Here is a 16,362-nt window from a genome sequence, read left to right on the forward strand (position 1 = left end):
AATTACAAAGTAGTATCAAGTGATTATTTTTTAGATATGACAATTATTTTATAACACTTGAATTACAAAGTAGCGATTTTTTTTCAGATAACAGTAACATATATTTGAATATACAGCACAAGTTTTTAGCAGTACCATGTGGGACATTCATGATTTGCTTTATTTTAATGTAGAGACTATGTTGATGCTTTTTACAAGAGATCCTTCATTTGATTTGGGATTGTGTGACATGCATTGTGAAATGGAAATACTAAATATTCTAGTTTAACTTGTTATCTTGGTTGTACATGGGTGTGCTTTGCCATTGTACTGCAATTAACAAGTTAGTCTTTGTTCACGTCTTAGATATTAGAAACAGTTTGAAAATTCATGCTAAATTGTATTCCCAGGACATATCTAGCATCTAGCTTCATGATAATAGAAGTGATTGTGCCCAGCCTAACCTGACACATACTGATGTAATTTCGCTTATCGTGTATGTTGAGGTCCCAAGGTAAAAGGAATTTTGTTACATGTGGCACCAAAATACATTAATTGGAATCAAATCTTATTATAGAAAATTACTTATTAGCTCTTTGTGAAAGTGATCTGAAGATCCAGATTACAGATGTGTTGAAAAATATAGACATAGAAATGCTTTCATTTGCAAAATCTATAGCAAGTGTATTTCAATCATTAGGAAGGCTACAGTTGGAAACTCTTGCCGAGAATTTATTTTTGGATTTGAGAGCACGAGGTATGACTATGACCTTATACTTAATTAAGCTCCTTTGAAATAGTACAAGAAGAGGATCATTGTTCTGTTTTGAAAAGGAGTCTTTATAAAAGTGTATGTTAGTATGTATGCATGCATGTATTTGTTTCTTTTTTGTGTTTTGGATTCCCTTGCACTAATATATAGTACACGGATCCACTGCTGATCAAGTATAATCCAACTATTACACTTGCTTAAGTAGTTATTATGTTGATAGTGATACATTGAGGGTATAAAAATATCAGGCATTATTAGGCACTAATATCTAATTGATCTTCCATGTTGTATTTTCTTGAAAGTAAATTCTATCTAATCAAACTGAAGTTATTTTCTGAACCATTATAAGGCACTAGACTTGACTTTGGAGTCCTTTTCAGAGAAAAGAAAAAAAAAGAGAAGGAGGGGGGGGGGGGTTACCTTTGACTTTTCCGTAGTGACCAAGTTTGTATTTGAGTTTAGACACAACTTTAAAGAGACTTTCATTATTATTTTTCTTTGAAGTTTTAGCAAACATGTTAAGATCTTATTATTGGCTTCATCATCATCTTACTGAGAGTCACTAAGGAGGCGAGTATTACAATAAATTCTTTACAGTGACTAACATTTACACAACTCAAAATTGGCAAGTACTTACCAAAAACTAGAGACCTCTGTATTATTGTAGGGCATATATTCACAAAATATAAATGAACACAATGAACTTGCTATTCATTATCTAAAGCAATTTTAACTTAATAAATATTAATTAAACATTTTCTGAATATAGTATTACACATGAACAAATTAAAACACTCAAAAGAAAATTTCATGAAATAAAGGCAAGCTACCAAAATTGTAATTTATCAGTACAGGCTCAACCGAACAAAACTTTTCTTACAATAATGAAAAGTCCTAATTTCTAACTATTTTATACAACACTCAGCAATATGATCTTCTTTGCTATATACAAAATGAATTGTGACCTATGTAAAATATATCAATAAAGAAGAAGGACAATCTTAAATTCTAATTATATACAAATATGAGTGAGTCTTAAGTTTTTTATGGTTTCAGTGGCTAAAAGAAGGAGGGGTTGAATCTTAGCCCCCTTTTTGCTTGCTAACACTTGCTGGACTTAGAAGAAACTTTTCTGTTTTTAGCTCGTCCCTAGTCACGAGACATTTTCATTTTGTCTCGTCACTTGACACGAGACATTTTTTATTTTTCATCTGAACAGTAAAAACAGAATTGAAGTAGGAAGAGAGATAGAAGATTACACCCAGATATATCCTTGTCAGCTGCTAAGTGCAGTGCAGCCTACATCCAGTCTCCATCACAACAATGATAGAATTTCACTATAATCATTTAGATTACAAATTGTAAAGTGCTAACCCAACTTACAAGGGGATTCCCACAAAATCATGAAACACAACACAGATGTACAAAGGAACTCTAAGACATCTATGGCCTTTTCTTTTAATTTTGCACTCTCTGCCTTTTCCGCTCTATGGCTTTTTCATACAAACCTCACTTGTTTGTCTTTTTCCATGAGACTCAAGACATGACAAAATTAAACAGAAAAATTACAAAATAGAAAACATTGAAGGAGAAGAAAAATCTGTTAGCTCAGGTAGCTCTAAGAACTCTGTGCCTTGCACTCTCAAATTTTCTCATTGAATCAAACCATGACTGTTCACCCTTTTATAGAGAAGTGAAGCCTTCACAGTTGAAACACACACCCGAGCTTAGCTTCCTTTCCTTCAAAATGAACCGGTTCGGCTACAGAGAGAGAAGAGATAACTAATGCAAAAACCAACATGCAAATACCTCTAGTCCTTTCTTGATCATCACTCTTCATCAATCCGAGCGCTCCATCCTTGACTTCCTCTCCAAGATGGATTTCTGCCCCTTGATGCTTCATGATGATGATGACTTCATCTGCTTCAATCTCTGCCTCAACCATCACTTCGCCACTCTAGCTACTTCCTGTGGTGGTTGAGCAGAATCAAAGACAAGCCATGCCTCCAAGAATCTCACCTTGCTGGCCGAATCTTCTTCTTCCTTTTTGAGTATCAGGGATCCGAGATTACCTCACCAAATCTTACCACATTTGATGATTATCTCAGCCACAACATACTTTTGGTTTCCTTTTTTTCTTTCCATCACTAACTTGATGGTCTTGATGCATGCAGCTTCTTCTTTTCGGTGAGTGTAGCCATGGTTATCAAACTCGCGAGTTAACTCGTAAACTCGTACGAGTTTACGAGTTTAGGTAGTGGAATCGAGTTGACTCGGACACAAACTCGTTTCTGGGTAGACTCGGGTAGACTCGGCTAGACTCGGACAGAATCGCTCAAACTCGCGAGTTTACTAGCGAGTCAGCGAGTTTGAATTGGGTACCCATTTTCGCCAAAACGGCGTCGTTTTGGGCCCAGAAAAAAAAAACAAAATCAACTACAGCTAACCAAACCACTAACCCAGTAACCCTAATTCGAAAATGGTGCCCTCACTCTCCACCACCACCAAGCCCTCACTCTCTTCTTCTTCTCCGACGTTTGCTGAGGCCGCCACCATCCACCGGCACCGTTGTCTGCGCCGCCACGCAGAGGGCGGACGGATCCCTCATCCCTCGCCTGTCGCCTCGCCTAACCACTACCAGTTTTCCTCGTGGAGTCGTGGTATATCGCCGACACCGCCCACCAGCCCACCACCCCCATCGTTCATGTCCTGATGTCCTAAACTGGTGAAGGTTCTTCGTGCCACAGCCTACATCGCCGACACCAGCCCACCACCCACGTCGGAGAACTCAACGATTCACAGCACGCTGTTCATCACCGCCCCTGTTCTGCGTTCGTCGGCCATCGCCCCTGTTCTGCGATCTACTTCCAATTTTACTTCTGCTTCACTGCGTTTGCCTCCCGACCTCCCCTGTTCGTCGCCCCTGTTCTGCACTGCCGATCTACTTCAATTCTATCCCTGTTCTCAAAGGTAATTTTTTTAAACAAATTCAAATATTAACAAATTTGGTCTGAATTTTGCAATTTTGGTTCTGAACTTCTAATATTAACTTTTTAAAATTTTTTTAGTTTAGTTTAAATCATACACAGAATTGGTTAATGAGATTTGATATGATGGAAAAAAATTAAACTGATGCTGCTTCATGCTTTAATAATCTGAATTTGTTATCTGGGTTGTTGAATTTAGTTGTGGTATGAATTCTGCAATTTTGGTTTCGAACTTCTGATATTAGTTTAGTTTAAATCATACACAGAATTGGTTAATGAGATTTGATATGATGGAAAAAAAATTAAACTGATGTTGCTTCATGCTTTAATAAGTTAGTAATGTATCAAAAGAACTAAAATGTGTGGTTTACTACTTTATTGGTTGTCTGGTTAAAATTTTTTTTCTAAACTACTGATATGTGATATCAATAGATAATACTAGGTTGATTGGTTCTGGATTAATGGACTTGTCAGTTGTTAGACGTTAATGTTAAACTGTTAATTACTTAGTTAGTGATTTTTTGTTAATGAATCTGAATATCTGACTGAAACTCTGAAATGTTAGTGTTAGTTTAGTTAGTATTAGTTATGAATAATTCAACTTTGATAGTGGATCACTTGGCAATTGAAGGCTGAAATCTGAATGTTATTTATCAACTGAATCTGAATTTGAAATCTGAATTTAGTTAGTGGATAATCTGAAACTGAATTTGTTATTTGGGTTGTTGATTTTTAGGGATAAAAATACAAAATGTCTGAGAATGTTTCTGGTGAAGATGGTGAAGATGATGATGTTGATGCCATAGAAGATGAAGAAATTGGAGTATTTGAGTTTTAGACTTTATTTTGTTGTTTTCTTTTGTTTTTTGGTTGTGTCTTAATTCTTATGAAGTTTTAATTGTGTGATTGTGTGTTTTATGTTGAACTAGATACATACTTGTGAAGGATTTAAATGTGTGATCTAGAGCACTTGTTGTAACTTGTAAATTTGTAATTGTAGTATTATGTTAATTTATTATGTGTTTTGATATTGAAATTGTTAAGTTTGAATGTCTATATCTGAGTAAATATATATATTATACATGATATATATATTTTTTTATATAACAGGTAAACTCGTACGAGTCTACGAGTCGAATCTAGGTCAGCTCCACGAGTTTACCTAGACTCGCGAGTTTGACAACCTTGAGTGTAGCTTAATGTAGCTTCCATGGTTGCTGTGACATGACCGAAGGAAGAAGAAAAATGAGAGAGTAGTTAGAGTAGAAAGAGAAGCAATTAATTTAGTTTGAATAAAATAAAGAAAGGTGGGTTGCTTTTTGCTTCCCTCTTTGCTGAGTAGCGTGTCTTCATTAAGGCTAGCCATCTAATCAATCAATGACACTCTCTCTCATGTTTCCAAGGTCTACAATAACTCCAATTAATAAAATTTGGATTCCATCAAGGAACAAAAGTGATATTGGTTGGAGCATGCAACAACATGATCAAAGGAATGAGTTTCTTTTGTTAATAAAATAATATTGTGCCCCATTGCCTTATGATTTCGGACCAAGCATGCAAGATGAATTGGGCTTATGATAGTTTGAATTCTGGCCCGATAACAAGAACAATAATTAAGCCATAAGGATCAAAATAATTTGTATCAATGCTGAATATATTCTATTGGGCTTGCTGGATTTTTCTTTTCTTTTTAGCCCATTATAAAATTCTGCAAAACAAAATTATTAATTAACATATGTTAAATGGAAATCAAATTAATAATTTTGTAATTAATTATTTTAATAATGTTTACTCATCACAAATACTAATTTAGAGTTTTCCAAACTCATCAGTTTTATTCCGTAATTGCTTCAATAAACCCTTCATTGATTCAATCTTTTGACTGAGTTCTTTAGCAATGGTAAGTTGCTGCCCAGAGAATTCTAAAATACCAAAATCACTGATTAAGGCATTGATATTTTCCTGTGAATCTGCAACTGCTTCCTCGAGCAAAGTTAATGTCGGTTCCATCGTTGATTTGTGCAAGATTTTGTTTACCAGCTTTGGTGATGGACAAAATCCTCTATTGTGGACACTATCATCTCTGCTGTGCTTAGCAGAGAAAATCTTGTCAATGCCTTAACTTCCTACATGCCATCACAAAGTTACTAGAGAAGGATAATGGAAGACATATATGAGTTTAATAAAAAGACTGTAATATTAAAAGATATTAATGTGCTCAAAGTTACAGTTTGCTAGGTCCAAAATTATAATTCCAGCTGCTATCCGGCCCATGGAATTAACTTCAGATTTGAACAGAAAGGTAAGATGTTGAGCCTCATCATTGGTTAAAACCACTTCTATCTGCATAGTAAAATCTTAATCATACAATGATCATAGAGAGAGAGAGAGAGACAATGAGGTCATGATTAAATATGTAATTCCCATTACCGGTTGCTTAACAGTGAATTTTCGATTTTCCACTTCCCAATTAGCCATTTCAACTCAACCTTATCCTCACTTGATACCAAATCCAGCTGAAGACAGATTCCTGTAGCAGTGCCAATAACTTCTTTAGCACCATTTGCATTTGATTTTTGACAAATGAATCTCTTTCGATCTCTGCGGCTTCATGATCTGCAGCTCTTGGATTCCCACAAATTGCACAGATATATATCATCAATTAGTATCTGAGTTTCAGTTTATTTTTAAGACTTCCTGTGCAAGTAAATAATTGTTGACAACCCTATCAAGACAACCACCACCAAACCTTATCTCAGTGTGTAAGGTAGATTGCATGGACTATGCTAGTGTCTTATGGACAATGTCTTATCATAAAAGATCTAAATTCACCTAAATGCTTTTTCATGTAGGTGTGCTTGGTCTCCCCCTATCTTTCACTATTAAGCTATCTACTTACTAGAACTTCCACTAACCCAACTTTTTCTCACGTCTAGCTGTGCCATAAATTTTCTCCTTAAACTTGAGTGGTAGATTTTTATCACAAATAACACTCGTAGCATCACTCAGCTTCTTCCATTTTACTTTAATTTCCCATGTTGTGTTTTATTGCAAACCTCTACACTGCTAGTTCCAGGACAGAAGAGTTAGGAAATCAATAACTAGTGTAAAAAAAGTTATTGAATCTTATTGACATGGATTGATGATTTAAGTCATAGTTAAAGAAATAATTCTAAATTGATTTTTGACAAGAGTATGTCACACAGAATAAACGAAAATTGCAGCCACTGACTTGACTTCCAAGCAGCCATAAATTGAATTTATAAGAGAGGATCACTAACCTCTATTTATAATAATAGTGAAACCCTATTCCTAGTTAAATAAGGAAATAATCATATAATCAAAACTATATCTAGATAATATTTGATACTCTTTTAGATTCTTAAAGATGCTAACACTCTTTTATATTTAAAAGATTATGTGAAGATATTATGTGATATATTTTTTATTTCAAACAAAAAATATTTTAATTTTAAAATAAATTTTGCAATAATATGTAAGTGAAAATCCTAAATTTACTAGGAATTTTGTATCTTAATGTTATAACATGCATTCTAAAATTCACAACTATAACTTGGCAGCTTCTACTTACTTCTTTGTTTGTTTTAACTGAACCTGACTCTTTATTCTTGGAACTTCTGCTTCTTTAAGAAATTTCAATGATATAAAGTCTTTCAGATTTGGTAATCCTCTTAGGTCTCCTTGATTCTTTCATACTGTATTGTCCAACAAAAGGTCTTAACCAATCTGTATACTATCTTTTTTATAGGTGCTAAAATAGAGCAATATAAAATCCCACTTGCGAAACTGATTTTTATGGCCCTTATTAATTCATATGCAGCTTGTGGCTAAGTTATTTGTGTTAAATTAAATCAGAGCAAATCTAAGTCTAGTAACGGTAAAATCTAAAAAATCAGTTTACAATCTACATGGGGAGGATGATACTGAGTCTTCCGTCGCCTCTACCAATATGGTCAAAATTGGAAGCACCATATGACACGCGATATGGACATGACACAACACGAATACGCTGACAGTTCTTTTTATAAAAAAATTGGATACGACACATTTAGGATACGTTGTGAATTAAAATTTAAATAATATATTAAATTAATAAAATATCATATTGTAAATATAAGAGTAAATATAATTGCATAAAAAAGTCTTAAAATTATGCAATTATTAAAAAAATAAAAAATTTTAATCTACTCTTGCCATCTCGCTAACAGAAAATGTATCAATTTCTTCTCCCTCAAATCCATCGTCTGCAAACACCACAGCTTCCATCATCTGCAAACACCACGCACCACACAATGTAGTTCTTCAGTTCGTCTTCAACCTCGGTATCTTCTATTCTTCTTCTTCTTCAATATATCGCAGATAACCAAGAACTGCTAAGCTCGTGAGTAAGTAAGCTATCAAAGACAAACGGTAAATAGATTTAGGTTTTGATTTATATTAATTATTTTATTTTTAAATTTAATTTTTGATTTGTTTTAATTTTATAATATTTTAAAATTAGAAAAAAATTGGTTAATCGACTCATAAAATCACAAAATCAATTGAAGATTTGCAGTCCAACAAAAAAATCTATCTCATGAACATCTTAATCAGATCGGACTCGTTCGTTACGACTCGTTTAAAGTATCCATCGTGTGTGCGTCAGATATGCCCGCACTATGAGAAAATTCGTGCTTCATAATTTACAATTAATAAATCTAAATCTTTAATTCTGTCATTGTTTACATTAAAGAAACGGTTAGTTTATAAATTTTGGTGCATATATTATATATGCAGAACATTGGTTTTTTCTTTTATTCTTCTTACTTAATTAATAATCATACTTTTGTTCTATCTTTTTCTTCGGCTTCTAAGAATTTAAAGTAGTTGCTTTTTAGAATTATGTTTGAAAGAACATTACGACCATATATACAAGAATGACGAGGATAGATGATAAAGGAGAATCGCTACAACAACGACAGAGAATTTTTTTATGATGGTTGGTTTTCCGCCATTTTACTGTGTTGCTCAGCAACTGCCGCTTCTAGAGCCTAGTCCCAGGTGTGAACTGCCAACGTTAATTCCGAGTTCCGAAGTAGCCTGATTGACAAATATCAATTTGTCTCCATTGACACTGAATTTTCCGGCGTAGTCATCCAGTCCCGGAACAAGAACTATCGGAGTTTTGTCACAGAGGAAACTTACCAAGTCATGAAGGCCAATGTAGACACGCTCAGAATCATTCAACTTGGACTCATTCGGCATAGGATTTGACTGCTCCAAAACGTTTGGATTATTAAATGGTTCAATAACAACATATATTTTTTTAAGTCTTTTAATAATGCTAAATAATCCTTAATTAATTTTAACTATAATTTAATCCTTTGTATATTATTTAATTATTAAATCATTTATGATGTTTATTAACCATTAGAAAAAAATAACAAAATATATCTTCTATTAATCGTAACTTTCATAAATATTTTGGTAATGTGAATCAACGAGGTAGAAAATCGTGTTTTTTTGTAATTCAATTTATTGAAATTATTACACACAATCGATTGAATTTTGCAAAACAACAAGGGTATTTTCTTATTCAATTGATTGGTATGATAATACCATCGATTAAAATTTGTACGTGATTAAAGTTTTTTATGTATTCAATCGATTGGTACTATATATATATATATATGAAGTAATGTCATTTTCATTTATTATTTCAACAACCATGTCATATAAATATTATGTCTTGTCAATTATATTTTATTTTATATAATTAATTTATTTATAAAAAAATATTTTGTTTGCATTCTATTTATATGTTTGTATATATTAATGTTATTTTTATTTTTTAGATGTTTGTGACATAAATTGATATTTTTTTAATCCTCATTTAATTTTTTTAATTTTTTAGCATTTTTTAGAATAATAGGTTTTATATTGATTAACCCTTAAAATAGAATTCTCTACAAAATTGGAATTCTATTTCTTGTTTTGGAATAAAAAAGTACTTATTTCAATTCTCATGTTAAGGCTATATATAAATCTGACTAAAATAAGTTTGATTTCTAATTCAATTTGATTTGTTACTCTTCGTATTCCATTCAGTGTAACTTTCAAGCATTTACACTTTAACATGGTAAAAAAAGAAAAAGAAATTCCAGAAAAAAATTGGAGAAAAACAAGAACAAATAATAAAAATAGCAGAGTATGAAGTGCAAACAATTGAAGAAGAAAAATGTAGCATTATCTGAGTGTCTTTTTACCGTTGCTAACATGAAAATTTTTTATTTTTGTTTTGAAAATTTGTAATTTTTATAATTATTTAATCGGGCTAATTAAATAGTTTTAATATATTAAAAGTTATACTTCAAATAATATCTATATACTTTTAATATATGACAAAAACTGCCATAACTAATAAAACAAGAAATTACAAAATAAAAAATTTTATTCACTAATTTCAATTTTGGAATAAAAATATGTATTATTTCTTAAACGGACATAAAATGAAAGACTCTTTCATGAACTAATTGATTATTATAATAAAGAAATTTATTGAATTTACTGTAACTGTGAAGATCGTATACGATGAATAAAATTAGATATATATCGAAGAGATAGATAAAGGATGAAGAAAAATTAGATAGGAAAAAGATGGATAAACTATGAAAAAAAACCATAAACAAATTGTTAATTATTTAGAGTACTGAATTTGATATTTAATTTTGTAGAGTACTGAATTTGTCATTTATTAATTTTTTAAAGTATATTACGAAAATTTAAAAATTAATTAATTTAATATGATGCATTTGACACATAGCAAAAGATTATTTGATTGACATACAAAGAACCTAAAAACATGCACATACCATTAATAGAATGAATAAACTCCATATAATTAAAATATGACAAGATAAGAACTTTGTTAATAAATTTTGATTTTTTTAAATAATCTGACAACCCAATAAATATCTAAATATATATTTTTCATTATTTCAACATTCATAATTATTTTTTTTTCTATCTCATCGGGTATGTAAATTTTAATTCATTATTTTTCTTATATATCTTTTATTTTTTGAATTATATTATTTTATTAGGTATTTTATTTTATTTTATTTTTTTACTTTGAAAATTGTAGGGTCTTAAATTTCCTGTTTAAACGATTCCAATCGTATAATTAAAAAGTGGTTCAAGAGAATAGGTTTGAATTTGGGCAATTCAATATTTATTAATGGATAACTATTATTGCATAAATAATAGAAATGAGTTGATAATATATAGCCTAATTTGGACAACTAAAAGAAATTAAAATAAGTAACAAAAATAAGATATAGAATTTTATTTTTATTATGTGATACAAAGATAATATATAATATAATAAACCATAATGTTCTCGTATATAAGAACGTGAAACTTAATATTATCATTTTATATTGTTATAGATTTTTGTTTTTAAAAAAAAATACTATCATTTAATTTTAAACTTTTAGAATAAATAAAAAGACGTGACATTTTATCCACTAGATAATTTAAAAGATACTTATTATATAGAAAATTAAAAATATTCTTACCTAAAAGAATTAAAAAAAATTCTTACATAAAAAAATATTTCATAACAAAATTGAGTTTGGAAAGAGAGAGAGAAAGAAGAGAGAGATAAAACTTTCTAATTAATTACAAAAAATCAGAATCATCAACCTATTAAATTTGAGTAATATCAAACGAGGATTAAAAAAGAAATTAGAACGATGAATCCAAAAGTTTTTTTGTTTCTTTTTATGCAGTGTTTTACTTTAAATAACTATTTTTTATGGATAATATTCAAATTATAAACAAAATAGTAATAAAGTTCACATTAGATTATGAAAATTCATCTCACCTTTATGATAGGTGACATTATTTCAAAATATATAAAACAAAATAAAGTACAATTTAATTAATGCGTATAATGATATAAACATGAAACTTACATAGTAGTAGTCAAATGTGGATAACAATGATTTTCTTTTGTCAAAGGTATTATATTAAACTACGACTTCAATTTATAATTATTAGTTAAAAAATTTACAATGATGTATTATTTTTAATATTTAGTTAAAAATAATATATTTTAATATTAATTTTTAAAATTATTCACATCAAATTTTGATAATATAACAAAAATTTTGAATATTTTTTTATTTAACTTTCTTCTTAATAGAACAAAATAAGACAACTAATACGCACATCAAGAAAAAAATTATAATTTTTATACATTTAGATATTGAAAAGACATAAAAAAATTTTTTAGTAAAACTTCAACAACTCATAAAAGTTAACAGAATAGTTGGTTATAAATCAAAGTGATAGATAAAATTAAAAGTTATGATAATGATATTTGGTGATAATTAATAACCATAGAGTGAAGAGAACGTGAAAAGAGAAGAAGACGAGAAAAGAGAACAATGTAATATCACAATCGCGTTGAGACAAAAATAAAGATATAATTTAATAATTTTTAAAAAATAATAAAATTAAAAATAATTTTAAAAATTGAATAATAAAATTAAAAAAATATTTTTTATCAATTAAAATTATGCATAAAAAAATATTTTAAATATAATTTTTTTATCTCTAATTAAAATTAAATACTATTAAAAATAAATAAATAAACCTAATAATATTTATAAATATTTAATTTNACGTGGCTTATTAGCTTTTTAATATTTGATCATCAATAAAGGAGATTACAATCAAATAATGTAAAAGGTTACAGATATACCAGAATCTTCGATGCAAATAAATATGTGGTCCACAACAACTGAGACAAGAGAGAAAAATAGCTTTCATGATTCAAATTCAAAGACGACTCAAAAAGATAGAATAATAGAAGAGCTTTGTCCAAAAACAACATTCTGAAAACTGATTTTCTCAAATCGCAACAAACTCCTTTTCTTATTCATACCATTATCCACCCAAGCCTCAAAACATTCCTGAGAAGAATTCGGCCAAAGAAAAGGTAGTGCACCGTTTTCAGTTTACCATACACAGCACACAATTTACATTCCTTTGTTCTATTTTTTTCTTCGGTTTCTAAGGATTTAACAGAGTTGTTTTTCAGGGTTAAATTAGAAAGAGCATGACTAGGGTTGGAAGTGAGCCGAACTGAGTTGAGTTAGACCAAGCTCAAGCTCGGCTCACTAAAATTGAGCTTGGCTCACAACTCGACTCATTAACAATCGAGCCTATTTCTTAAGCTCAAACTCGGCTTACCAAAAGTTCACGAGCTGGCTCAAGCTCATGAGCTGGCTCAAATAATAGAAACACAAATACATAATCTATAATTTTATATCAATAAATTATAACTTATCTATTTTAAAAAATATTTGAAAAGAATAATTTTATATATTATTTATCTATCAATAAATATAATTTTTTTATTTATGTCCTACATTAAAATTATATGTATTAAATAAATATAAAATTTTTAAATAATTAATACCATTAACATATATAATTATATATTACTATTTCATATGTATATATATAATATTAAAAGTCACGAGCTAATGAGCTGAGCTCGACTCATTTAATTTATGAGCTCAATTCCAAGCTCAAGCTTGGCTCACCAGCTCACAAATTTAGCTTATCGAGCTATTAACGAGTCGAGTTCGAACTGGCTCATGAGCTGGTTTGACTCACTTTCAGCCCTAAGCATGACGACCATGTATAAAAAAATGACGAGGATCGATGATGAAGGAGAACAACTTTAACAACCACCGAGAGTTTTTCTGATGCCACCGCCCATGGATGTTGTTTTTTCGCCATTTTATCGTGCTGCTCAGCCAAGGATTCCGAAACGACTGCCGCCTCTAGAGCCTAGTCCCAATAGTTCGGTTGTGATCAGGCGAGTGTGGGCTGCCAACGCTGATTCCGAGTTCCAATATCAATTTGTCTCCATTGACACTGAATTTCTCGGTGTAGTCATCCTAGCCCGCAACCAGAACTACCGGAATCTTGTCCCATAAGAAACTTACCAAGTCATGAAGGCCAACGTGGATGCGCTCAAAATCATTCAGCTTGGACTCACTCTGGCAACCTCCCTGACCTAGGAACCAACAACAGAACTCACTACATCTAGCAGTTCAATTTCTGAGATTTTAACCTCATGCGTGACATCCACGCAAAGGACTCTGTGGAACTCCTACGCAGCCAGGGCCTTGACTTTGCACGCAATGCAGTGGCTGGAGTTTCTTCGGTGCATTTTGCAAAGTTGGCCGCAGCATCTGGGTTGCTATTCAACAAAGCACTGACATGGGTCATATTCCATGGTGCTTATGATATTGGATATTTGGTGAAGGGGTGTACATCCGACAAGCTCGGGGGAGTTCTTGGTGCTTGTAAAAGAGCTATTTGGGGGAAATGCTTATGATGTGAAGCATGTGATGAGGTTCTGCAATGGCCTCTATGGCGGTTTGGAGAAAGTGGCTGACACACTTTAGGTGGACCGAGTTGCTGGAAAGTGCCATCAGGCCGGGTCTGACAGCTTGCTCACCTGCCACACCTTTCACAAGATTAGAGAAATTTATTTTTTTGGCTAATGAAATGGGTTTAGGGAGTATGTTAATGTATTTTTTGGGTTGAAAATTGCAAAAGCTTAATACTCTTAAGTTGAAAGAAATTATCATACATTAGATTATTCATGTATCAACATTTTGTCTGTGAATTACAAAGTAGTATCAACGGGTTATTTTTTGGATATGACAATTATTTTACAATACTTGAATGGTTGTTTTTTGGATATGACAAATTTGTTTCATAACACTTCCAATAGTTGTTTCATGGTTCTGTTTTTGAATCTGTCTTATAGAGACCAAGTTTATATTTGAGTTTAGAAACAGCTTTTAACAGACTTTCATTATCATTTGCCTTTGAAGTTTTAGCAAACATGTTAATTTTATGAGAAAGTTTTGAGACCAGCAGTTTTATTAAAATTAGGTCAGTATTTATTTAATCAGTAAAAAAATGAATAATCTTACACCATTAGAAGTAATATCACACCATTAAAAATATTAATAATGGTTAATTGATGGTTACAAATTTCAAAACTTCCTAACCCCCTAATACTATTGTGCAGTATTACAGCATATTCTTTATTCTTTACGGTGTCTCTAACATTCACAAAATTCAAAATTGGCATGTACTTGCCAAAAACTAGAGTCTACTGTACTATTGTAGGGCACATATTCACACAATATAACTGAACACAATGAATATGCTATATGTTCAACCCTGCCTCAAGCAACAAGTCAGGCCCAAATTAAGCTAAGAAGTTCAAATCTTAAGGATTTGCCCTCACCGTCTATCCGACCTCCTCAAAGAGGTCGGAATCAGCACACAAAGGTAAGTGACACTTATTCAAATAAGTAACTGCCTCCTTAAATCTCTTGCCCACTTCTAGAAAAGAGATCCCAACAACCCTAAGATAAAGAAATGGTTATCTACCATCTAAAGTGAAACTACTTCAACGGTGGTTATTGGTCCATCACCTATAAATACACTGAAGCACTCAGGTAAAACTAAGTTTCAATATACTTTAAGCTTGCTTATCCCTTTGCTAACTTAGTCGTCGGAGTATCTTTGCAGGTACCGCCCACTCCTTTCTCAAACACACAATTCGGACAGCGACTCCCAGGCAAACACAAGTTGGAAATCACCTTCCCCCACAGTTTGGGCCTTCTATTCTAGCCCAATCCACCTATCTTTAGGTTACCTACGTAACACTATCCATTATCTAAAACAATTTTAACTTGATAAATATTAATTAAACATTTCCTGAATACAGTATTACACATGAACAAATTAAAACACCCAAAAGAAAATTTTATGAGATAAAGGCAAGCTACCGAAATTGTTTTTTCGCAGAGTACGAGCTCAACCGAACAAAATTTTTCTTATAATAATGAAGAATCCTATTTTCTAACTATTTTATACAACACTCGGCAATATGATCTTTACTATATACAAAAAGAATTGTGACCTATGTAAAATATATCAATAAAGAAAAAGGACAATCATAAATTCTAATTACATACAAATATGGATGGGACTAAGTTTTATTGCGTAATTGCTTCAATAAACCCTCCATTGATTCAATCTTTTGACTGAGTTCTTTAGCAATGGTAAGTTGCTGCCCAGAGGACTCTAAAATACCAAAATCACTGATGAAGGCATTGATCTTTTCCTGTGAATTTGCAGCTGCTTCCTCGAACAAAGTTAATGTCGGTTCCATCGTCAATTTGTGCAAGCTTTTGTTTACCAGCTTCGATGATGGACAAAATCCTCTATTGTGGACATTATCATCTCTGCTGTCCTTAGCAAAGAAAATCTTGTCAATCCCTTCACTTCCTACATGCCCATGAAATCAACTTCAGATTTGCACAGAAAAGGAAGGTGCTGAGCCTCATCACTGGTTAAAATCACCTCTATCTGCATAGTAAAATCTTAATCACACACGATGATCATAAAGCGAGAGACAATGACATCATGATTAAATATGGAATTCCCATTACCGGTTGCTTAATAGTGAATGTTAGATTTTCCACTTTCCAATTAGCCATTTCAACTTCAACATTATCC

The 16,362-nt window shown here is 31.6% G+C and overlaps 1 pseudogene; it reads left to right on the forward strand.

Moving 5' to 3' along the window:
• Positions 1–13,258: 13,258 nt before the first annotated feature.
• LOC107494039 (probable CCR4-associated factor 1 homolog 11) lies at positions 13,259–14,412 on the forward strand (annotated as a pseudogene).
• The last annotated feature ends 1,950 nt before the right edge of the window (positions 14,413–16,362 follow it).

This window comes from Arachis duranensis, chromosome 6, assembly GCF_000817695.3.
Source record: "Arachis duranensis cultivar V14167 chromosome 6, aradu.V14167.gnm2.J7QH, whole genome shotgun sequence".
Lineage (NCBI taxonomy): Eukaryota > Viridiplantae > Streptophyta > Magnoliopsida > Fabales > Fabaceae > Arachis > Arachis duranensis.